The sequence below is a fragment of the Heterodontus francisci genome, chromosome 30 (genome assembly GCF_036365525.1).
Source record: "Heterodontus francisci isolate sHetFra1 chromosome 30, sHetFra1.hap1, whole genome shotgun sequence".
NCBI classification, from domain to species: domain Eukaryota; kingdom Metazoa; phylum Chordata; class Chondrichthyes; order Heterodontiformes; family Heterodontidae; genus Heterodontus; species Heterodontus francisci.
Window position 1 is genome coordinate 44,058,459 of NC_090400.1, and position 20,386 is coordinate 44,078,844.

Consider the following 20,386-nt stretch of genomic DNA (forward strand, 5'->3'; position numbering starts at 1 on the left):
TTTCACTTACTTGGTGAGGCAAGCATGCAAACCCCAAGGGGCTATCACTTCTGGTCAGAAACACTCCAGTGTGGGCTATGGGGAAAGAGCAGAGGATAGGGACTAACTGTATAGCTCTTTCAAAAGAGCCCACATTATCAGATAGAGCCAAATGGCACCCTTTTGCATTGTAAGCTTCTATGATTCGATAGAGGAAGTCTATTTATTTGTATGTGAACACTGAATGAACAAGAGTTGCACTGTATTTTTATCAGAACATGCATAGCTTTTACATATTTCTACAATCTACATCTTTTACATAACCTCCACAACAATTAATGACAGTGTATGCATACAAGTCCAATATATTGGAGGCAGTTTGCACAAAAATTTAGAATGTACCCTACATGTTCAACTGGATATAACTGCCTAACTGCTGGGTCATGTCTGAATGCAAAATAGTTCCCAGTTAAATCTCTGGTAACTTTAATTGACCTTTGGCGACTGCACAGAATATGAAATGCTGAAACATGAAAATAAAAACTGGAATGCACCAATTTTAAGCATTTCTGATTAAGATTCCATGTACAGTATATATTATATAAACAAAAACAAGAAATGCTGGATTCACTCAGCAGGTCTGGCAGCATCTGTGGAAAGAGAAGCAGAGTTAACGTTTCGGGTCAGTGACCCTTCTTCGGAGTCGCTGTGTTCCGAAGAAGGGTCACTGACCCGAAACGTTAACTCTGCTTCTCTTTCCACAGATGCTGCCAGACCTGCTGAGTGATTCCAGCATTTCTTGTTTTTGTTTCAGATTTCCAGCATCCGCAGTATTTTGCTAAAATATTATATAAAGTTAAGTTACCAGAGAGTAAAGAATGGTAATGATTGCTGAATTCCACAAACTATATAAACCACTTTTGAACTCCAAAAAGGTAGATGTCTTAAGATGACAAACAGTAGACTGCTCGCTTTCCTGCTGTAATTTAATAGCCAGCTACCAAAATGTGTACATTTTAAAGCCATGTGTTGTTATAGATAAAAACAGGTATTCTCCAAATTTTTTTTTCTTGATAGAAATTTCAAGACCTAGATGCCAATGGAAGACTTTACTAATGAATGCATTAGAATGCAAAATAAAAAGCAAATCCTTGTCTCGGGATAGCATGGATAAGCGCCTGGAGGTGGTCAGTGGTTTGTGAAGCAGCGCCTGGAGTGGCTATAAAGGCCAATACTAGAGTGACAGACTCTTCCACAGGTGCTGCAGATAAAATTGGTTGTTGGGGCTGTTATACAGTTGGCTCTCCCCTTGCGCTTCTGTCTTTTTTCCTGCCAACTGCGACGTCTCTTCGACTCGCCACACTTTAGCCCCGCCTTTATGGCTGCCCGCCAGCTCTGGCGATCGCTGGCAACTGACTCCCACGACTTGTGATCAATGTCACAGGACTTCATGTCGTGTTTGCAGACATCTTTAAAGCAGAAACATGGACAGCCGGTGGGTCTGATACCAGTGGCGAGCTCGCTGTACAATGTGTCCTTGGGGATCCTGCCAACTTCCATGCAGCTCACATGGCCAAGCCATCTCAAGCGCCGCTGACTCAGTAGGGTGTATAAGCTGGGGATGTTGGCCACCTCGAGGACTTCTGTGTTGGAGATACGGTCCTGCCACCTGATGCCAAAGATTCTCCGGAGGCAGCGAAGATGGAATGAATTGAGACGTCGCTCTTGGCTGACATACGTTGTCCAGGCCTCGCTGCCATAGAGCAAGGTACTGAAGACACAGGCTTGATACACGCGGACTTTTGTGTTCCGTGTCAGTGCACCATTTTCCCACACTCTCTTGGCCAGTCTGGACATAGCAGTGGAAACATTTCCCATGCGCTTGTTGATTTCTGCATCTAGAGACAGGTTACTGGTGATAGTTGAGCCTAGGTAGGTGAACTCTTGAACCACTTCCAGAGCGTGGTCGCCAATATTGATGGATGGGGCATTTCTGACGTCGTGTCCCATGATGTTCGTTTTCTTGAGGCTGATGGTTAGGCCAAATTCATTGCAGGCAGCCGCAAACCTGTCGATGAGATTCTGCAGACACTCTTCAGCGTGAGATGTTAATGCAGCATCGTCAGCAAAGAGAAGTTCCCTGATGAGGACTTTCCGTACTTTGGTCTTCGCTCTTAGACTGGCAAGGTTGAACAACCTGCCACCTGATCTTGCGTGGAGGAAAATTCCTTCTTCAGAGGACTTGAACGCATGTGAAAGCAGCAGGGAGAAGAAAATCCCAAAAAGTGTGGGTGCGAGAACACAGCCCTGTTTCACGCCACTCAGGACAGGAAAGAGGTCTGATGAGGCGCCGCTATTCTGAATTGTGCCTTTCATATTGTCATGGAATGACGTGATGATACTTAGTAGCTTTGGTGGACATCCGATCTTTTCTAGTAGAAACCACGTCTGCTGACGAGGTCAAAGGCTTTGGTGAGATCAATGAAAGCAACGTAGAGGGGCATCTGTTGTTCGCGGCATTTCTCCTGTAGCTGACGAAGGGAGGACAGCATGTCAATGGTCGATCTCTCTGCTCGAAAGCCACACTGTGCCTCAGGGTAGACACGCTCAGCCAGCTTCTGGAGCCTGTTTAAAGCTACTCGAGCGAAGACTTTTGAAGCAAATTACACTCCAATTATACTGTTCTATACCTCACCATCTGTATAATTCTACAGGTTGGAACAGAACTGCAAAAGATTTGAGAGAACTCGAACAAAATAATTTTGACAAACACACAGGAATGTCGGACAAGGGACAGATGAATCGCCGAATAATCACTATCTGGGTAATCAGGTGAAGAGTGGCCACATTGGTACATTTTACTCAGAGTTAAAGTTGAGGAAAGAAACAGAACAAAAGAGAGAAAATGTGGGTGGAAAATCAAGACTCAATTAATGGAGGCTCACATTTACAATTAACAGTATAAATAAATCAGTTTCAAAGACCACCTAATAAATGATGCACATTCAAAAATAAAATTCAATTAGATATCCAATGAGATTTGGTATTTTTTTCCAGAAACATCTCTGGGACCAGCCAAACCCTTGGCTTTGTTTCCACACCCGCCAATTTCTAAATTACAGGAAGCAGCTTCTCTGGCATTTACCTTCAATGCAAAACAAACAGTTCTCACTGATAATCAAGTTAAACAGCACTGATATAGTAGAGATAAGCATATGACATTGTGTAAAAATAGTATTGCTCCTTGCTAAGTGATATCTGTGCTGTTGGAACCAGTTGTATGCAGGATTTCCATTACCAAGATTACTTCATAGTATTTATCACCTATATCACCAGTCCTGATGAAAGGTCACAGACTTGAAATATTAACTCTTTATCTATCTCTGTAAATGCTGTCAGACCTGAGTATTTCCAGCATCCACAGTATAAGGTCAGAAGTGGGGATGTTCGCTAATGATTGCACAATGTTCAGCATCATTCACAACTCCTCAGATACTGAGGCAGCCATGTCCATATGCAGCAAGACCTGGACAATATCCAGACTTGGGCTGATAAGTGGCAAGTAACATTCACACCATACAAGTGCCAGGCAATGACTATCTCAAACGAGAAAGAATCTAACCATCTCCCCTTAATGTTCAATGGCATTACAATCGCTGAATCCCCCACCATCAACATCCTGGGGTCAGCATTGACCAGAGACTGAACAGGAGTAGCCAGATAAATACCATGGCTACAAGAGCAAGTCAGAGGCTAGGAATCCTGCAGCGAGTAACTCAACTCCTGACTCCCCAAAGCCTGTCCACCATCTACAAAGCACAAGTCAGGACTGCGATGGAATACTCTCCACTTGCCTGGATGGATGCAGCTCCAACAACACTCAAGAAGCTCGACACCATCCAGGACAAAGCAGCCCGCTTGACTGGCACCCCATCCACGAACATTCACTCCCCCCACCACCGACGCACAATAGCAGCAGCATGTACCATCTACAAGATGCACTGCAGCAACGCACCAAGGCTCCTTAGACAGCACCTTCCAAACCAGTGACTTCTACCAACTAGAAGGACAAGGGCAGCAGATGCATGGGAACACCACCACCTGCAAGTTCCCCTCCAAACCACAAATCATCCTGACTTGGAACTATATCACCGTTCCTTCACTGTCACTGGGTCAAAATCCTGGAATTCCCTTCCTAATGGCACAGTGGGTGTACCTACCCCACATGGACTGCAGCGGTTTAAGAAGGCAGCTCACCACCACCTTCTCAAGGGCAATTAAGTATGAGCAATAATTGCTTTCCTAGCCAGCGATGCCCACATCCCATGAACAAATGAAAACATCTTCTGCTTTTGTTTTTTTTTAAATCCCCTGATCATTTTCTAAGTACAATACACTTACCAACACCAGTGAACTGAAAATCACAATATACATTTGAATAACAACTTGCATTTTTTCAAATAAACATCCATAGGATGAGTGTGTCACTGGCGAAGCCAGCATTTGTTGTCAGCCCTAATTGCCATTGAGAAGGTGGTGGTGAACCACTTTCTTGAACTGCTGCAGTCTACAGGGTGTAAGTACACCCTCAGTGCTGTCAAGGAGGGAGTTTCAGGATTTTGACCCCAGCAACAGTGAAGGAATGGCGAGATATTTCCAAGTCAGGACAGTGTAGGCTTGGAGAGGAACTTAGAGGTGGTGATGCTTTCATGTGTCTGCTACCCTTGTCCTTCGAGGTGGAAGAGGTCACAGGTTTGGAAGGATGTAGGAGTGCATCTTGTAGATGGCACATACTGAGGAGGGAATGAATGTTTAAGGTGTTGGATAGGGTGCCAATCAAGTGGGCTGCTTTATCCTGGATGGAGCTTCTTGAGCGTTGTTGGAGCTGAACTCATCCAGGCAAGTGGAGAGCATTCCATCACACTCCTGACATGTACCATGTAGATAGTGGACAGACTTTGGGGAGTCAGGAGGCGAGTTATTCACTGCAGAATTCCCAGCCTCTGACCTGCTCCTGTAACCACAGTATTTATACGGCGAGTTCCGTTAAGCTTCTGGTCAATGGCAACCTCATGTTGATGCTGGGGGATGCAGCATTCAACAGCATTACCATTGCTAAGAGGAAATGGTTAAATTCTCTCTTGTTGAAGATGGTCATTGCCTGGCACTTGTGCAAAGGCTACTTGCCACTTATCAGTCCAAGCCTGAACGTTGTCCAGGTCTTGCTGCACATGGACATGAACTGCTTCAGTGTCTCAGGAGTCGCAAATGGTACTGAACACTGTGCAATCAGCAACGAATATCCCCACTTCTGGCCTTACAATGGAGAGAAGGCTATTAATGAAGCAGCTGAGTGCCTTTAACATAATCAAACATCTCAAGGCACTTCAAAGGAGCATTATAAAACAAAATTTGGCATAGAGCCACGAAGAGATAATATGGCAAGGTGACCAAAAACTTGGACAAAGAGGTAGGTTTTAAGAAGCATCTTAGAGGAGGAGAAAGGGGTAGAGAGGTGGAGAAATTTAGGAAGGGAATTCCAGAGCTTAGGGTCTAAGCAGTTGAAGGAACAGCCACCAATGGTGAAGTGATTAAAATCGAGGATGCTCAAGAGGCCAGAATCAGAGGAGCACAGATATTTCAGAGGGTGTTGAAACTGGAGGAGATTAAAGAAATAGGGAAGGGTAAGGCCATGGAGGGATTTAAAAGCAATGTTAAGAATTTTACAATTGAAGCATTATTTAGTCAGGAGCTAATGTAGATCAACGAGCATAGGGTGATGGGGAAATGGGACTTGGTGCATGTTAGGACACAGCATCAGGTTTGGATGCCTTTACGTGTATGGTGGTTGGAATGTGGAAGGCCAGCCAGAGGTATGTTGGAATAATCACGTCTACAGGTAACAAAGGCAAAGATGAGGGATTCAGCAGCAGATGGGCTGGGACTGAGGCAGAGGCAGAGCCAAGCAATGTTAGAGGTGAAACTCATTTCACTGTCAAAAAAATGTTTCAGCCTCAGATAGTTGCCGGGTAGAGGGGTGGTGTTGGTGGCAGGGACCAATGACAATGGTTCCGATCTTCACAAAATCTTTAGTTGGAGGGAATTTACGCTCCTCTGGTACACAGATAACATGCAGGAAGCAATCTTAAACCACTGTAAACTCCGGATTCTATAACGAAGTAATAAACAAGTGAAATATATTTGTGAAAGGCTATAACCTAGAAATTCAGCAGCATCCTATCTTGGGCGTCTCCCCCGCAGAGCGTTAACAGCCACCGCTCAAAGGAAGAGGTGCAAGGAGCCTGTGATGTTTGGTCGCGGACCTCATTACTGTGTAGAAGGCACAGCATTAGATGCCTGCACAAGTTCAATAATCAATATTCAAGTAAGTGCTTGGGTAAGATCATGGGAATCTGGAGGAGGAACAGCTGGGCCTCAAGAGTGCAATCCAGATGGGGTCTGCAATATTGTTGGGGTCTCTTAATGTGCGAAAAGAGGGCTATTGGTTGTCAGCAAAGGGGGTTGGGACCTGCAGTGGCAGTGATTAAGATGGGTACTAGTCTTTATTCCATTCCATGCTGCTTAGCATTGGTTTTCCCAGAGACAAATCAACGCTGGTGCCAGTTGCCTGAGGTGCAAGCCAAAGATGCAACAGAGCAGAAGCAGATGTTAGGCCCCTTATTTGCATATGTTAATAGCCCAATGCCCACATCTGATATCGGTAAAGGACACTTCTTTCTTGGCCTCTGGCACAGATCACACCAAAACAGCGCACACAATGCAGATGTCATTTTGGACACAAAAAGGCACCCATAGCACCAAAAACCCGGGCACTATGGATCCGAATTGCTAACCCTTCATGCCTAATCTCCCCGCAACCCCCCCCCACCACCAACCCATCCCCACAAAATAGGAAAATCAATAACAATTCACGGTGGAGCAGCATTTTGGTGCTCGAATGCTCTGCATTAGTAGGACAATGTAAATTTCTGAAATGTCTAGAATAAAATATAATTACACTTTGAATCAATGCCTTAGATTTACATGCTTCGGGACTTTTATTAGGTTATGAGACAATTTTTGTAATAATTTTAACACATATATAATCGCAAAATTTATACCTAACAATTTAACCAAAAATATTGGTAAGCAGCTACAGTTTTATGTAAATATTGAACACATTCTCAGCTCTTTTGATGGATTAGAGAGCTGAATACATGGTACTAGGCTTACAAATCAGAAGTTCAGTGATCAACCTGAAAATTTGAACCTTACCTTCCTCTCACCACAGATGCAGCCTGACCTGCTGAGTGTTTCCAGCAAATTCTGTTTTTATTTCAGCATCTGCAGTATTTTTCACATTCAATTCCTGCTGTGTGTTCAGTTAGAGGGGCTTATATAGTATCTCCAAGCCAAGGGCATATAGAGGAGAAAACCAGCTTCGGTTGATGCTCTTCAGTTACTTAAAGCATAAAGGCCTGCTCGGGTCTGCAAAAAAAAAAAAACCCCCGACCCAAGCCATCCGACCCAGTCCGGCCCGGGTCCTTTCCTGCGCCCGACCTGACCATCAGTTAACTTTCCTTCTGTTTTTCACTTAGTTGCTGATCTGCACAAGCTTAAAATAACTGTAACAAAAGCACCTTTCTAGTCCAAAAATTAAATTAACATTGGAGCCACTTACCTGTGATAGAGCGTGACCAAACCGGCCCGACCCAAGCCCGAATGCCAGACCCGGATGTGCAACCCGACCCCGACACTTCGTAGGGTTCGGGTCTTTTAGCCGGCCTTTACTTAAAGCATGCCTTGTAAAGCTGACCTACTGTATACCATACCTACATTAACAAAGCCCTGTGGATGAATCTGACCTTTATGTCAAGGCTCACATGTTGACATAAAAGCAAAATACTGCAGACGCTGGAAATCTGAAATAAAAACAAAGTGCTGGAAATACTCAGCAGGTCAGGCAGCATCTGTGGAGACAGAAACAGAGTTAATGTTTCATCATAACTAGCAAAAGGTGAGAAAAGAATTCAGTTTTAAGCAAGTGAACTGGGGGTGGAGGGGGTGTTTGGTAGGGAAGAGAACAAAAGGGAAGGTGTGTGACAGGACAGAGGGCAGGAGATTAAACAACAAAGCTGTGGAACAAAGGCAAATAACATGTTAATGCTTGTGGAGAAAGACCAAAAGCATCAACACATTCTTTGCCTTTGTCCCGTGACAGCTTTGTTATTTCATAGTGACTCCTGACAACGCAGATCACGTGCAGAGCGATTGCGGACATCATCAGTGCGTGCGAACATTTGCAGCTTGCCAGTATGAATGCGCACGCTGACGTCACTACGCAATGACGCCCTCACTAGCTGTGATCGGCACCTTCATTCCCCCGAACAGTACCCCGCTCTCTCCAGCCATTCCTGCTTCAATCACCACTTCTTTCCCTCAGCTCCCTGCTCAGCTCCAAGCCTCGCCAGTTCCCCACCTCAGCTGCTCGCTTCCTTCCCTCAGCCACTCAGTCCTGGCCTCACCGCTTCCCCCCTCAGCTGCTGCATTCCCTTAGCCACTCGCTCCCAGCTTCGTTGTTTCCCCCCTTGGCTGCTGCCTTCCCTCAGCTACTCATCCCGGCCTCGTCGCCTCCCCCCTCGGTAGGGGGGCAGGGAACAAGCCGCCAAAGCAGAAAGGCGGGAAGCGAGCGGCTGAGGGAGGAAGTGGCGAGGGTGGGAGCAAGTGGTTGAGGGAAGGTAGTGGGAAGTGAGCAGTGAGCAGATGTGCACAGGAGGGAGCGGCGTACTGTTGGGAGTGGGATGGAGGCAGCGATTGCAGCCATTGAGGGGATTTGGGTTTAATTTGTTTATGACAAATTGAGCAGCACCATCTTTATTACTGACAGCTGCCTGAGACGTCAAAGACAGTGATGCTCCAGTGGATGAGGCTGCATTTGCGCATGTGCCAGTACTGTACCACCTAGTGGTTACACTGTCAGCAAAACGCAGCCTTGTTAATCTCTCCTATCCTCTACCCTATCACACACCTCCCTTCTGTTCTCTTCCCCACCAAACCTGCCCCCCCTTCAAACATTTAAAACCTAATTCTTTTCTAACCTTTGCCAGTTCTGATAAAAGGTCACAGACCTGAAATGTTAACTCTGTTTCTCTCTCCACAGATGCTGCCTGACCTACTGAGTATTTCCAGCACTTTCTGTTTTTATCTGACATATTGACAATTGTGTATCTCAGTAAGAACTGAGTCAGCAGCATTTAGTATTTGAGTACTACCAATGCATTACATATCCTTGACTATATTTTAGAAAATTTAAATCTTGTGTTGAGGAGTTGAACAAATAGCTTGAACTTATTGTTGTTGTTTATAATATCCTCACTGCCTCTTTATTTCACTTTTTTAAAACATCCTCCAGCGCAAATACATCATTTTACTACTCACTGTTTTGAACTTTCGGTACAATGCATACTTGATAATATTCTCTGATATATTTCAGAGCATGCAAAGTTGCTTTATAGTGAGGATAGCAAACTCACTGGGCATTTTGTTTTCAAAGTCCCTCATCAATTGGTTCTTTAAATAATGGTTGATGCCATGGGCTTTTATTGCTGATGGTGAATGCTAACAGACATTTGAAGCAGATTATACATCAACGCTTACAAGACAATAACTTCAAGTTCACAGAACAAATCAAGACAGTAGGGATTAAGGAAAAAAGAAACACAAAGGTTAAATCCATCCAGAGGGCTTTGTGAATGTAAGGATGTTATACCATAGGTCAACTTTATAAGTGATGCCCTTGTAAAGGACTCATCTAAAACAAACTACAAGACAGTCAACAGAAAATAGCAGTTCCGAAGAAGGGTCACTGACCCGAAACGTTAACTCTGCTTCTCTTTCCACAGATGCTGCCAGACCTGCTGAGTGAATCCAGCATTTCTTGTTTTTGTAACAGAAATTATCCTACCAGATCCTTTCATTTGTATTTGCAATTCACTGCCTATTTTCATTCGATGACAATCCAATTTGTGGTCTCATACTAAACAAAGAGCAACAACTGTCTGCACTGATTTTGTTTTTGTGAGCTTGAAATAAAAACAAAGTTTAAAACAGTGTTTAAAACATGTCCACATTGCCTGCATGTCTGAAGCACCTGAAAATGGGATGATGTAGGATACAATTACAACAGAATCTCATTACATCAAAACAGATTAACTGTTCATTTATCATTTAACTTATCATGTGCAAATTGTCTACCATACTAAACAATGACAACACTTCAAAAGTAATTAACGGTCTGTAAAATACTGATGTGAAAGGACTTCCCTTGTTAAGTAGTAGTTGATCTCTAATAACTTTGCTTATAGGTCATATGGGGCAGAAGCATAATGTGGTTGCAGAAGTGGCATTGTGTGGGAGATTTGAAGAGCGATGAAGGCAAGAACTGGGGCTGAAGTCAGTAAATGGAAAATGGGATATTCCGAGAAGAGGGACACACCCAGGCCACAGCAGATTTACCTGTAAAATAATCTGTCTTTTGTTCTTAATTGGGTAGGACAAGCTGAGAGAAAGGAACTGAGGAATGGTAGGAAGGGGAATCTAGAGAAAGCTGGTCTATTAGGTGTCCAGACAGCAATGATGCAGTGCAGCCTGAAAGTCGAACCAGGCCAAGCCCAGCAAAAAAGACTACCGCTGTTAGAATCAGGGTGGAGCCAGTTGTTAGTGCTGCACCTTCTAGACAGTATTAAAAACTTCAAAAAAAGGACTAAAATGAAAGTGAGTTCAATCTCAAGAATATCGAGGGCTTCTAAACCTTAAGCTAGGAAAAGGGAAAACTAAACAAAATATACATACAAGAGTATTCTGGATGGTTTGAATTTGTGCGGTATACCTGCTGTTTCCTGCTATGTTAAAATACTGAAATAAAAGCAAAATACTGCAGATGCTGGAAATGAAAGTTCTGATGAAGGGTCACTGCCCTGAAACGTTAACTCTGCTTTTCTCTCCAAAGATGCTCCCAGACCTGCTGAGTATTTGCAGCATTTTTTGTTTTTATTACTTAAAATACTGAAATGGCTTTTGGTTTACCTCATTTTGGGTTTGTTGTTTTCAATTAATGGAATTTAATAATTTTAGATGTATTTTTCTTCACAGCAGACAGAAAGAGCTCAGGTCAGTGACTGGGTGCACCAAAAATAAGAGTCAGGGATTTCTTCTTTGGCCTCCTTATCTCGAGAGACAATGGGTAAGTGCCTGGAGGTGGTCAGTGGTGTGTGGAGCAGCACCTGGAGTGGCTATAAAGGCCAATTCTAGAGTGAGAGGCTCTTCCACAGGTGCTGCAGAAAAATTTGTTTGTCGGGGCTCTCCCCTTGCGCTTTTGTCTTTTTTCCTGCCAACTGCTAAGTCTCTTCGACTCGCCACACTTTAGCCCCGCCTTTATGGCTGCCCGCCAGCTTTGGCCAACGCTGACAACTGACTCCCACGACTTGTGATCAATGTCACAGGATTTCATGTCGCGTTTGCAGACGCCTTTAAAGCGGAGACATGCGGCCGGTGGGTCCGATACCAGTGGCGAGCTCGCTGTACAATGTGTCTTTGGGGATCCTGCCAACTTCCATGCGGCTCACATGGCCAAGCCATCTCAAGCGCCGCTGACTCAGTAGTGTGTATAAGCTGGGGATGCTGGACGCCTCGAGGACTTCTGTGTTGGAGATACGGTCCTGCCACCTGATGCCAAGTATCCTCCGGAGGCAGCGAAGATGGAATGAATTGAGAAGTCACTCTTGGCTGACATACGTTGTCCAGGCCTCGCTGCCATAGAGCAAGGTACTGAGGACACAGGCTTGATACACTCGGACTTTTGTGTACCGTGTCAGTGCGCCATTTTCCCACACTCTCTTGGCCAGTCTGGACATAGCAGTGGAAGCCTTTCCCACGCGCTTGTTTAATTCTGCATCGAGAGACAGGTTACTGGTGATAGTTGAGTCTAGGTAGGTGAACTCTTGAACCACTTCCACAGCGTGGTCGCCAATATTGATGGATGGAGCATTTCTGACGTCCTGCCCCATGATGTTCGTTTTCTTGAGGCTGATGGTTAGGTAATAGGAAGTGAAGGATGCCAGCAGTAGTGCGAGGGGGAGGAGAATAAGAGGAGCTGGACGTGCTGCACGTTGTATTCATGTTCAGTAAGAAACTGAACTTGCAGATGTAAAGGCAAGGCTGTGTCTGACTAATCTAGTTGAATTTTTTGAGGTGGTCATTGGGATGGTGGCTATGGGAGAGTCTATGCGCATTGTCTACGTAGACATTCAGAACACATTTGATAAGGTCTCACGCAAGAGATCAGCAAAAATGAAAGTGCATGCAATTGGAGACAATCTTGTGACATGGGTTGGTAATTTTTTGTGAGGTAGGAGAGTGATAGTGGGGATAAAGGGAATGTTCTCTGATTGGCAGGATGTGACCATTGGTATTTCCTGGAGATCTGTACTGGGGTTTCAGCTCTTCATGTACATATAAATGCCTCAGTTTTTTTTTTATATTCATTCCTGGGAAGTGAGCATCTCTGGCAAGGCCAGCATTTGTTGCCCATCCCTAATTGGCCTTGAGAAGGTGGTGGTGAGCCACCTTCTTGAACCGCTGCAGTCCATGTGGGGTAGGTACTCCCACAGTGCTATGAGGAAGGGAGTACCAGGATTTTGATCCAGCGACAGTGAAGGAACGACGATATAGTTCCAAGTCAGGATGGTGTGTACCTTAGAGGAAAACTAGCAGGTGGTGGCCTTCCCATGCTTCCTTCTAGGTAGTAGAAGCTGCGGGTTTGGAAGGTGCTGTCGAAGGGGACTTCGTGAGTTGCTGCAGTGCATCTTGCATATGGTACACACAGCTGCCACTGTACATGGGTGGTGGAGGAGGTGACGATCAAGAGGGCTGCTTTGTCCTGGATAGTGTCAAGCTTCTTGAGCATTGTTGGAGCTGCACTCATCCAGGCAAGCAGGCAGTATTCCATCACACTCCTCACTTGTGCCTTGTAGACTATGGACAGACTTTGGGGAGTCAGGAGGTGAGTTATTCACTGCAGAATTCCCAGCCCCTGCCCTGCTCCTGTAACCACAGTATTTATATGGCTAGTCCCATTAGGTTTCTGGTCAATGGTAACCTCCAGGGTGTCAACGGTGAGGGATTCAGCAATGGTAATGCTGTTGAATGCCATAGGGAAATGGTTAGATTCTCTCTTGCTGGCGATGGTCATTGCTTGGCACTTGTGTGGCGCCAAGGTTACTTGTCTGAATGTTGTTCAGGTCTTGCTGCACATGGACATGGATTGCTTCAGAATGTGAAGAGTCGCGAATGGTACGGAACACTGCAATCAGCAGTGAACATCACCACTTCTGACCTTATAATGGAGGGAAAGTCATTGATGAAGTAGCTGAAGATAGTTGGGCCTAGGACAATACCCTGAGAAACTCCTGAAGCAATGTACTAGAGCTTAGATGTCTGGCCTCCAACAACCACAACCATCTTCCTTTGTGCTAGGTATGACCCCCAACCAGTGGAGAGTTTTCCCCAATTCCCATTGACTTCAATTTTGCTAGAGCTCCATGATGCAACGCCATAAAATGCTGCGTTGATGTCAAGGGCAGTCACTCTCCCCTCACCTCTGGAATTCAGTTCTTTTGTCCATGTTTGGACCAAAGCTGTAATGAGGTCTGGAGACGAGTGGCCCTGGCGGAACCCAAATTGAGCATCAGTGAACAGATTATTACTGTGTAAGTGCCATGTGATAGCACTGTCGACAACACCTTCCATCATTTTGCTGATGATTGAGAGTAGACTGATAGGGTGGTAATTGATCAGATAGAATTTGCCTTGTTTTTTTGTTTACACCTCATCAATTTTCCATATTGTCGGGTAGATGCCAATGTTGTAGTTGCACTGGAATAGCTTTGGGGTGTGTGGCTGGTTCTAAAGCACAGTCTTCAGTACTACTGCCAGGATGTTGTCAAGGCCCATAGCCTTTGCTGTATCCAGTACCTTCAGCTGTTTCTTGGTGTCACGCAGAGTGAATGGAATTGGCTGAAGACTAGCATCTGTGAAGCTGGGGACCTCGGGAGGAAGCCAAGATTGATAACCCACTAGGCATTTCTGGCTAAAGATGATTTAAAAAAGCTTCTGTTTTGTTTTTTGCACTGACGTGCTGGCCTCCCTCATCATTGAGGACGGGGATGTTTGTGCAGCCTTCTCCTCCTCCTGTTAGATGAATGAGTTTTCAGATGATACTAAGTTAGGAGGCACTGTAAATGGTGTTGATGGGAGAAGGAAGCTACAAAGGAGCATAGATAAAAGTGAGGGAAAATTTATGGCAGGTAGAGTTCTATGTGGGGAAGTGTGACTTTGGATTGAGAGAAACAAATCGCAATATTTTCTTAATGATGAGAATAGGAGCTGTGAATTTGGGTGTCCATGTGCACAGATCCATAATTTAATCAACAAAGCGAACAGAATGTTGGATTTTATCCCCAAAAGGGTTGGCATACAAAAGGGAGGAAGTTATGTTTCAGCTGTACAGCGCCTTGGTCAGACCCCATGTGGAGTATTGTGTTCAGTTTTGGGCACCGAACCTCAGGAAGATATATTGGTTTTGGACACAGCAGATTAACCAGAATGATACCAGGGTTTAAAGTTAAATTCAAAAGGCAGGTTCTAAGAACCTGGTTTGTATTCCCTTATGTTTAGAAAATGGAGAACGATCTAATTTAGATGTTTAAATTGATAAAGGAATTTAATAGAGTAGATACAGAAGACTATTTCTTTTGAATGGAAAAATCCAGAACAAAGGGGCATAATCTTCTTATAACTAGGCCAGTTAGGAATGAAACCAGGACACATTTAATCACGCAAATGATATGACAATCTGGAACCCTCACTTCCTCGCACCTCCCACCCCCAATAAGGCTGTGGATGCTGGGTAAATTGAAATTTTCAAGATTGAGATCAATCAATTTTTTTTCGCAGTAAGGCTATCAAGAAAAATGGAATAATGGCAGGTAAATGGAGTTATGGTATAGATCAGCCATGATCCAGCAGAACAGAGCAGGGATGAGGGGCTGAATGGCCTAGTCCTGCTCCTATAATTGGTATGATGCATGATGGATACCAGATTTTAAAGCAGGAACATGGTTAAAACACAGTAAGAAAATGAAAAGGGATGAAATAATGGACATAAAGGTAATTCATCGTGCATGCACAGACCACCAAACAACCAGGACAAGTGTACATAATTCAGAGAAGTCAGGAAAGTTCAACTGAATGCAGAAAGTGCAGATAATTTACTAATTTAGGCTCCCAGCTGCCAACCTAAGAGTGGGCCTCCTAGAGAAAAATATTTTCCAGGAATTCACAACACTATATGGACAACTGTAAGATAAACTTGTTATTTAAAATTGTTTAATAAGGCTAAATTTTCAAATTACCACTTAAGTTACTGTCATGTAGTGTTAGTTTGAACAGGTCATCTCTTTTTAAATTATTAGTGGCACATCCATTTTGGGGGAGTACGGGATGTTTGTAGTCACTCTGATGTTACTTTATCTGGCTGGAACAAAACAGGATATTGTAAAGACTCAAGATATCAATGGAATTTTGACCTTGTCTGCTCCAACTCTCGGTCTGGTAATTTGCTCCAACAAGCTGCTAGTATTTACTACTTGTAGAGAATAATACTTTTACTTCTGAACTTTTGCAACATTACTGATTTTCAGACTCCTGTTTTTACTTCACCGTTTGCTGCTTTCACCTCTCAAACTCTAAGTCATAAGGGTTTCGGTCTCTACCTTTACTCAATATCCCAAACTCAAGTGATCAAACAGTGAGTGATTATATGTCACACATTCAGGCATGATGTGCTCAAACTTCCAAGAATACATCCAATCAGGGTTATCATCCCCTATCTCCAGATGATCAAAAATAGATACGGAAAACTGAGTGTGCCTGTTCTGATTAACCTTTCTTTTTAAACACAACACCTGTATATAGAATATGCATATTGTCTGTCAGCAACAGCTAATCATTAAAAAGAGATGATCAGACTGCCCAATGTTTAATAACATTCTTCTGGTTGCTACTGTTGTTTCCCATTAAGCTAGAAACTTCTTACTTGGATACAAGGTTCTTAAATAAAATTTAAATACAAAATTGTCAAACTTACCAAAACATTTAGCATTTTAAACTGTCTGTGGCATTAATTTCCATTTCATGCTGATTTCCATTTCTTCTGACCCACTGCTGTAAAATGACAAGCACCTGTAAACTTCCTGCATCAACAATAATTAACTGAATTGTCAGGATTTAACGCCATTGGCATTGGAAACCTTAAAAGGGATAGGTAGCAGAAATAAAATTCCTCCTTAGCTGCCGATAATAGTACATTGAAAGCTTCATGGTATAACACTTGACATTATAAAACACAAGCAAGGCCATAGAAAATCTACTAGTCTTCAAAAAAAAAGAAAAATATTTGACCATTGAATGAATCTGAGCTGAGAACTTTTCAGTAGGACTGGAAACGATCGTACCTTCTGAAAAAGTGGCATTCAAAACATTTTAAAATTTGGGCGACAGTAAATATTTCCTCCCTTAAATCCTTAACATCTTTCATTATGATCCAAATTGAAACCCTTATTGGGGACAGTAGCAGAGTGGTATTGTTACTGGACTAGTAACCCAGATGCATGGACTAATGCTCCAGAAACATAGGCCGGAACTTTACGCCCCCCAAACAAGTGGCCTGGAAGCCTAGGGGGGGGGGGGGGGGGGGTGTTCCCAACACCCTCCCACCCCCGTTGTCAATTTATGCAGGGCGACGGTGGCGAGAAACCGCCCGCCCGCCTGCCCCCGGCCAATTAAGGCCCTTAAGTGGCCAATTAACTGAAACTGAAGGACCTCTGTCTGCCGCTGCAGGTATTTTACTCTTGGCTGGCGGGTGGCTGAGGCCTCGAAAAGCCCGCCCGGTAAAACCAGGCAGCCTTCTTGCGGGTTTGTGGGGGGCCCTCCTGATAAGGCACCCTGTGCCCCACGGAGGGCCACCCCTGAAGCCCCAACAGCCCCCAATGCATAACACTCCCCCCTCCCGACTGTCCTGGTGTGGCCCCAAAAAGCTACCTTTTTTCTGGGGCTGTCCATCATCTTCCGATGGCTGGGTGTAGTCCCAGCAGTGGCCACCGCCCCTGGTGGCGCTGCTGGAACTAAGTGCTGCTGGCCAACTGATTGGCTAGAAGCTCCAGTAGGCAGGCCTCAAGGAGGTGGAAGTCCCACCCAAGACCAATAAGGGCCTCGGGAGCAAAAAATCCCAGGCCTGCTCCCCAGGTTCGGCGGAGGTGGACTCGCCACCGACTTTTCGGCCAGTGGACGGAGCCTCCCGCCCAACAAAATATACCGGCCTTGAGTTCAAATCCCACAATGGCAGCTGGAGGAATTTAAATTCAATTAATTAATCTGGAATAAAATGCTAGACTCATGATGATCATGAAATGACTGGAGTCATAAAACCCCACTGTATCTTATATAAATATAAAAATATAAATATAAAATCCCTGCCCTCTGAAATAGCATAGCAATCCTCTCAGTTGTATCAAACCATGACAGAAATAGCACGGTGGGCATACTTACACCGCATGGACTGCAGTGGTTCAAGAAGGCAGCTCACCATCACCTTCTCAAGGGCAATTGGGGATGGGCAATAAATGCTGGCTTAGCCAATGACACCCACATCAAAGAACAAATAAAAACAGCAAAACAAAGCTGCTGCATCAGAAAAGATGGAAATGAATCAGAACATAAAGAAACAGGCAGACTGAATAAGAAAAGAAAGACTTGCATTTTTATATAACATCTCACAACCTCAGGATGTCCCAAAGCGCATTACAGCCAACAAAGTACTTTTACAGAGTTGCGACTGTTGCAATGTAGGAAATGCGGCAGTGAATTTGCACATAGCAAGGCCCCACAAACAACAATGTGATAATAACCAGATAATCTATTTTAGTGATGTTGCTTGAGGGATCAATATTGGCCAGGACACCACAGAGAACACCTCTCCCACCCCACCCCCCACCCCACTCCCCTTCAAAATAGTTCCATGGAATCCTGTAAGTCCACCTGACAGGACACGTAGACCTTCAGTTTAACATAGGGTTGTCCAACATTTACGCGCGGTGGGGGGGCCACATTACAATTTCTGTCTTACATCAGGGACATTGGGACGAATTCGAACAGATAAAAATTTATCTTACTACTAATCAAAACAACAACATATGTGCATTTTTGTGAAGAAGCTTTAAAAGAGAAGATTAATTTATTGACTTACTTACTTGTCACTATGCTGGACACAGATTTAGTGAGATACCTGGCATTTATTTGCTTGCGCAAGTAGTCAGTGTTTGCCCACACATTTATTGTAGCAATACGGAGTATTCCGGATAGATGCCCATTTGGTAGGAGTGATCTTGATCTTCGCTTCCCCCTCCCCCTCTCTCCACCTCTCTCTGTATGTGTCTCTCTCTAAATACTTGTTTTTGAACTGACAAGACTGCAGAATTCTCTTCATATCCTGGTACCTCACTGTGTATCCAACAGCTGTCTAGACCATATCATATGGGTGTATGAATTCACAAACCACCTTCTCCTCCAGCTGTTTGAACATCCATCTCCTACTTAAAGTTGGTAATTGCCAAAAAAGATGGCGTGTATAAGGTATGTGTGGTACATGAATCCAGATGTAGCTTATGTATTAATGAGTCGTCAAGTTTGTTTTTGGAAGAAAACCTTTTCTAATTATTGTTCTCCCCATCTCTCCTGAAGGCATTTACAGCTCGTTAGGGTACATACAATTGCACAGGCATCAACTGCCCTCTAGTACTTTACTTAAGCATCCCTTGGTCCTGTGTGAGATTCAACATTAACTGCTGGTTGCAGCCTCACCTGGCTTCTTACGCTTTCAACTAGAATTGCTACATTGTGATCAGGAAAGAAAACCGAGTTATTTCTCTTACCTAACCCATTTGGGCTGGGGTCAACTCGACTGCTCGTATAACTGTACTGCTGGAGATCACTTAACAGAACCCAGAATGAAACCTTGGATTCTGTTGGTATTTATAGCTTGAAACATTTAATGAATTCAAAAACACTGCACATTCAAACCATTTTTTTGTATAAAAATATTGAGAAATCATCTAATTCTCATTAGTGCACCTTTCTTAGTGTAGGAAATACAGTAGTTTTAAATGGAAATCTTTTGGAAAACCTTATCCAACTTGTCCTTGGGACTGGTAAGGAGGATTCATTTGTCCCAATTAACTTTCATCTGGCCCAGATTCAATCCAAATGAGTTCAGACATATGAATAGGGTACATACAGACACTGCTACCTTTTCAAGCCGTAATAAGAAAGACACCCGCTTTCTGCATGTTGTGCATTACAATCTTGAGGGCATCTCACTTCTGAAAAATTAAACTTACAACTATGATTAATGTTGCGCCCATTTATTCATTTTTTTAAATTTAACAGTGGCATGTCAAAGGAAATTAGTTTAGAAGAGTTACTTTGCACCATAAGGTGACTGAATTCTTTCTTCTTTTGGGCCTCCTTATCTCGAGAGACAATGGATACGCGCCTGGAGGTGGTCAGTGGTTAATTAATAGTTAAATATCCTGGTTCAACTGGTGAATAGGTGCAAGATAAGCTGGAAAAAGTGGCCTCAATCCAGACTACACTGACTGTAAAACTGCATACGTCAAACTGGGGCCACCAAAACCACAACTTTCTCAGAGAGGAGAGTTGTCACTGATCTGGATTTTTTTTTAAATGAAAACCTAACACCAAAGTCTTGCTTTGAAAACATATGACTATTAATTTTAATTTAGCTTTGTCTTTATCATATTGAGGCATGTTAGTAAGATTTTCACTATTTAAAAAAAAAAATCAGAAGCAAAGACTTCACAACTTGATCTACAATCCCACTGCCTGTTGTGGTCCTATTCTGTCCCCTCTGACTGTGCAAAAAGTGATAACTCTACTCAGCATGGTTTCTTGCCATCACCCATTTGGGTCTAGTATGAAGGTGAACTAGATGAAGATATAGAACAACCAATACAAATAACTGTGGAAAACCAACTGGTTCTCAAAAAGAATTAGCAGAAAATCAAGCCAGATCAGTCACCAGGCCCTGATGCACCCTAAGCTGCTAAAAGTCAGGGGAGGTAACAGAGGCTTCAACCATAGTTTTTAAGTTCACAAATATACAAATTGTGCAGTGGGACTGGAGAGTGGCCAATGTAACACCTTTGTTCAAGAAGGTGAGAAAGCAGGTAACTGTAGACCAGTTATGCGAATGAGAGATCTCTCAGAATCCACA

At 43.7% G+C, this 20,386-nt stretch overlaps 1 protein-coding gene across 9 annotated transcripts in view; it reads right to left on the reverse strand.

Annotated features, from left to right (window-relative positions):
* taok1a (TAO kinase 1a) overlaps positions 1-20,386 on the reverse strand; it is a 195,276-nt gene that overhangs the window by 124,569 nt on the left and 50,321 nt on the right. For 4 of the 9 annotated variants that reach the window (XM_068010459.1, XM_068010463.1, XM_068010466.1 and 1 more), the window contains one exon: positions 16,184-16,260. The exons of the other annotated variants lie outside the window; for them this stretch is intronic. The gene's annotated coding sequence lies outside the window, so the exon portion shown is untranslated. The remainder of the gene's footprint in view (positions 1-16,183; positions 16,261-20,386) is intronic. 9 annotated transcript variants of the gene reach the window in all.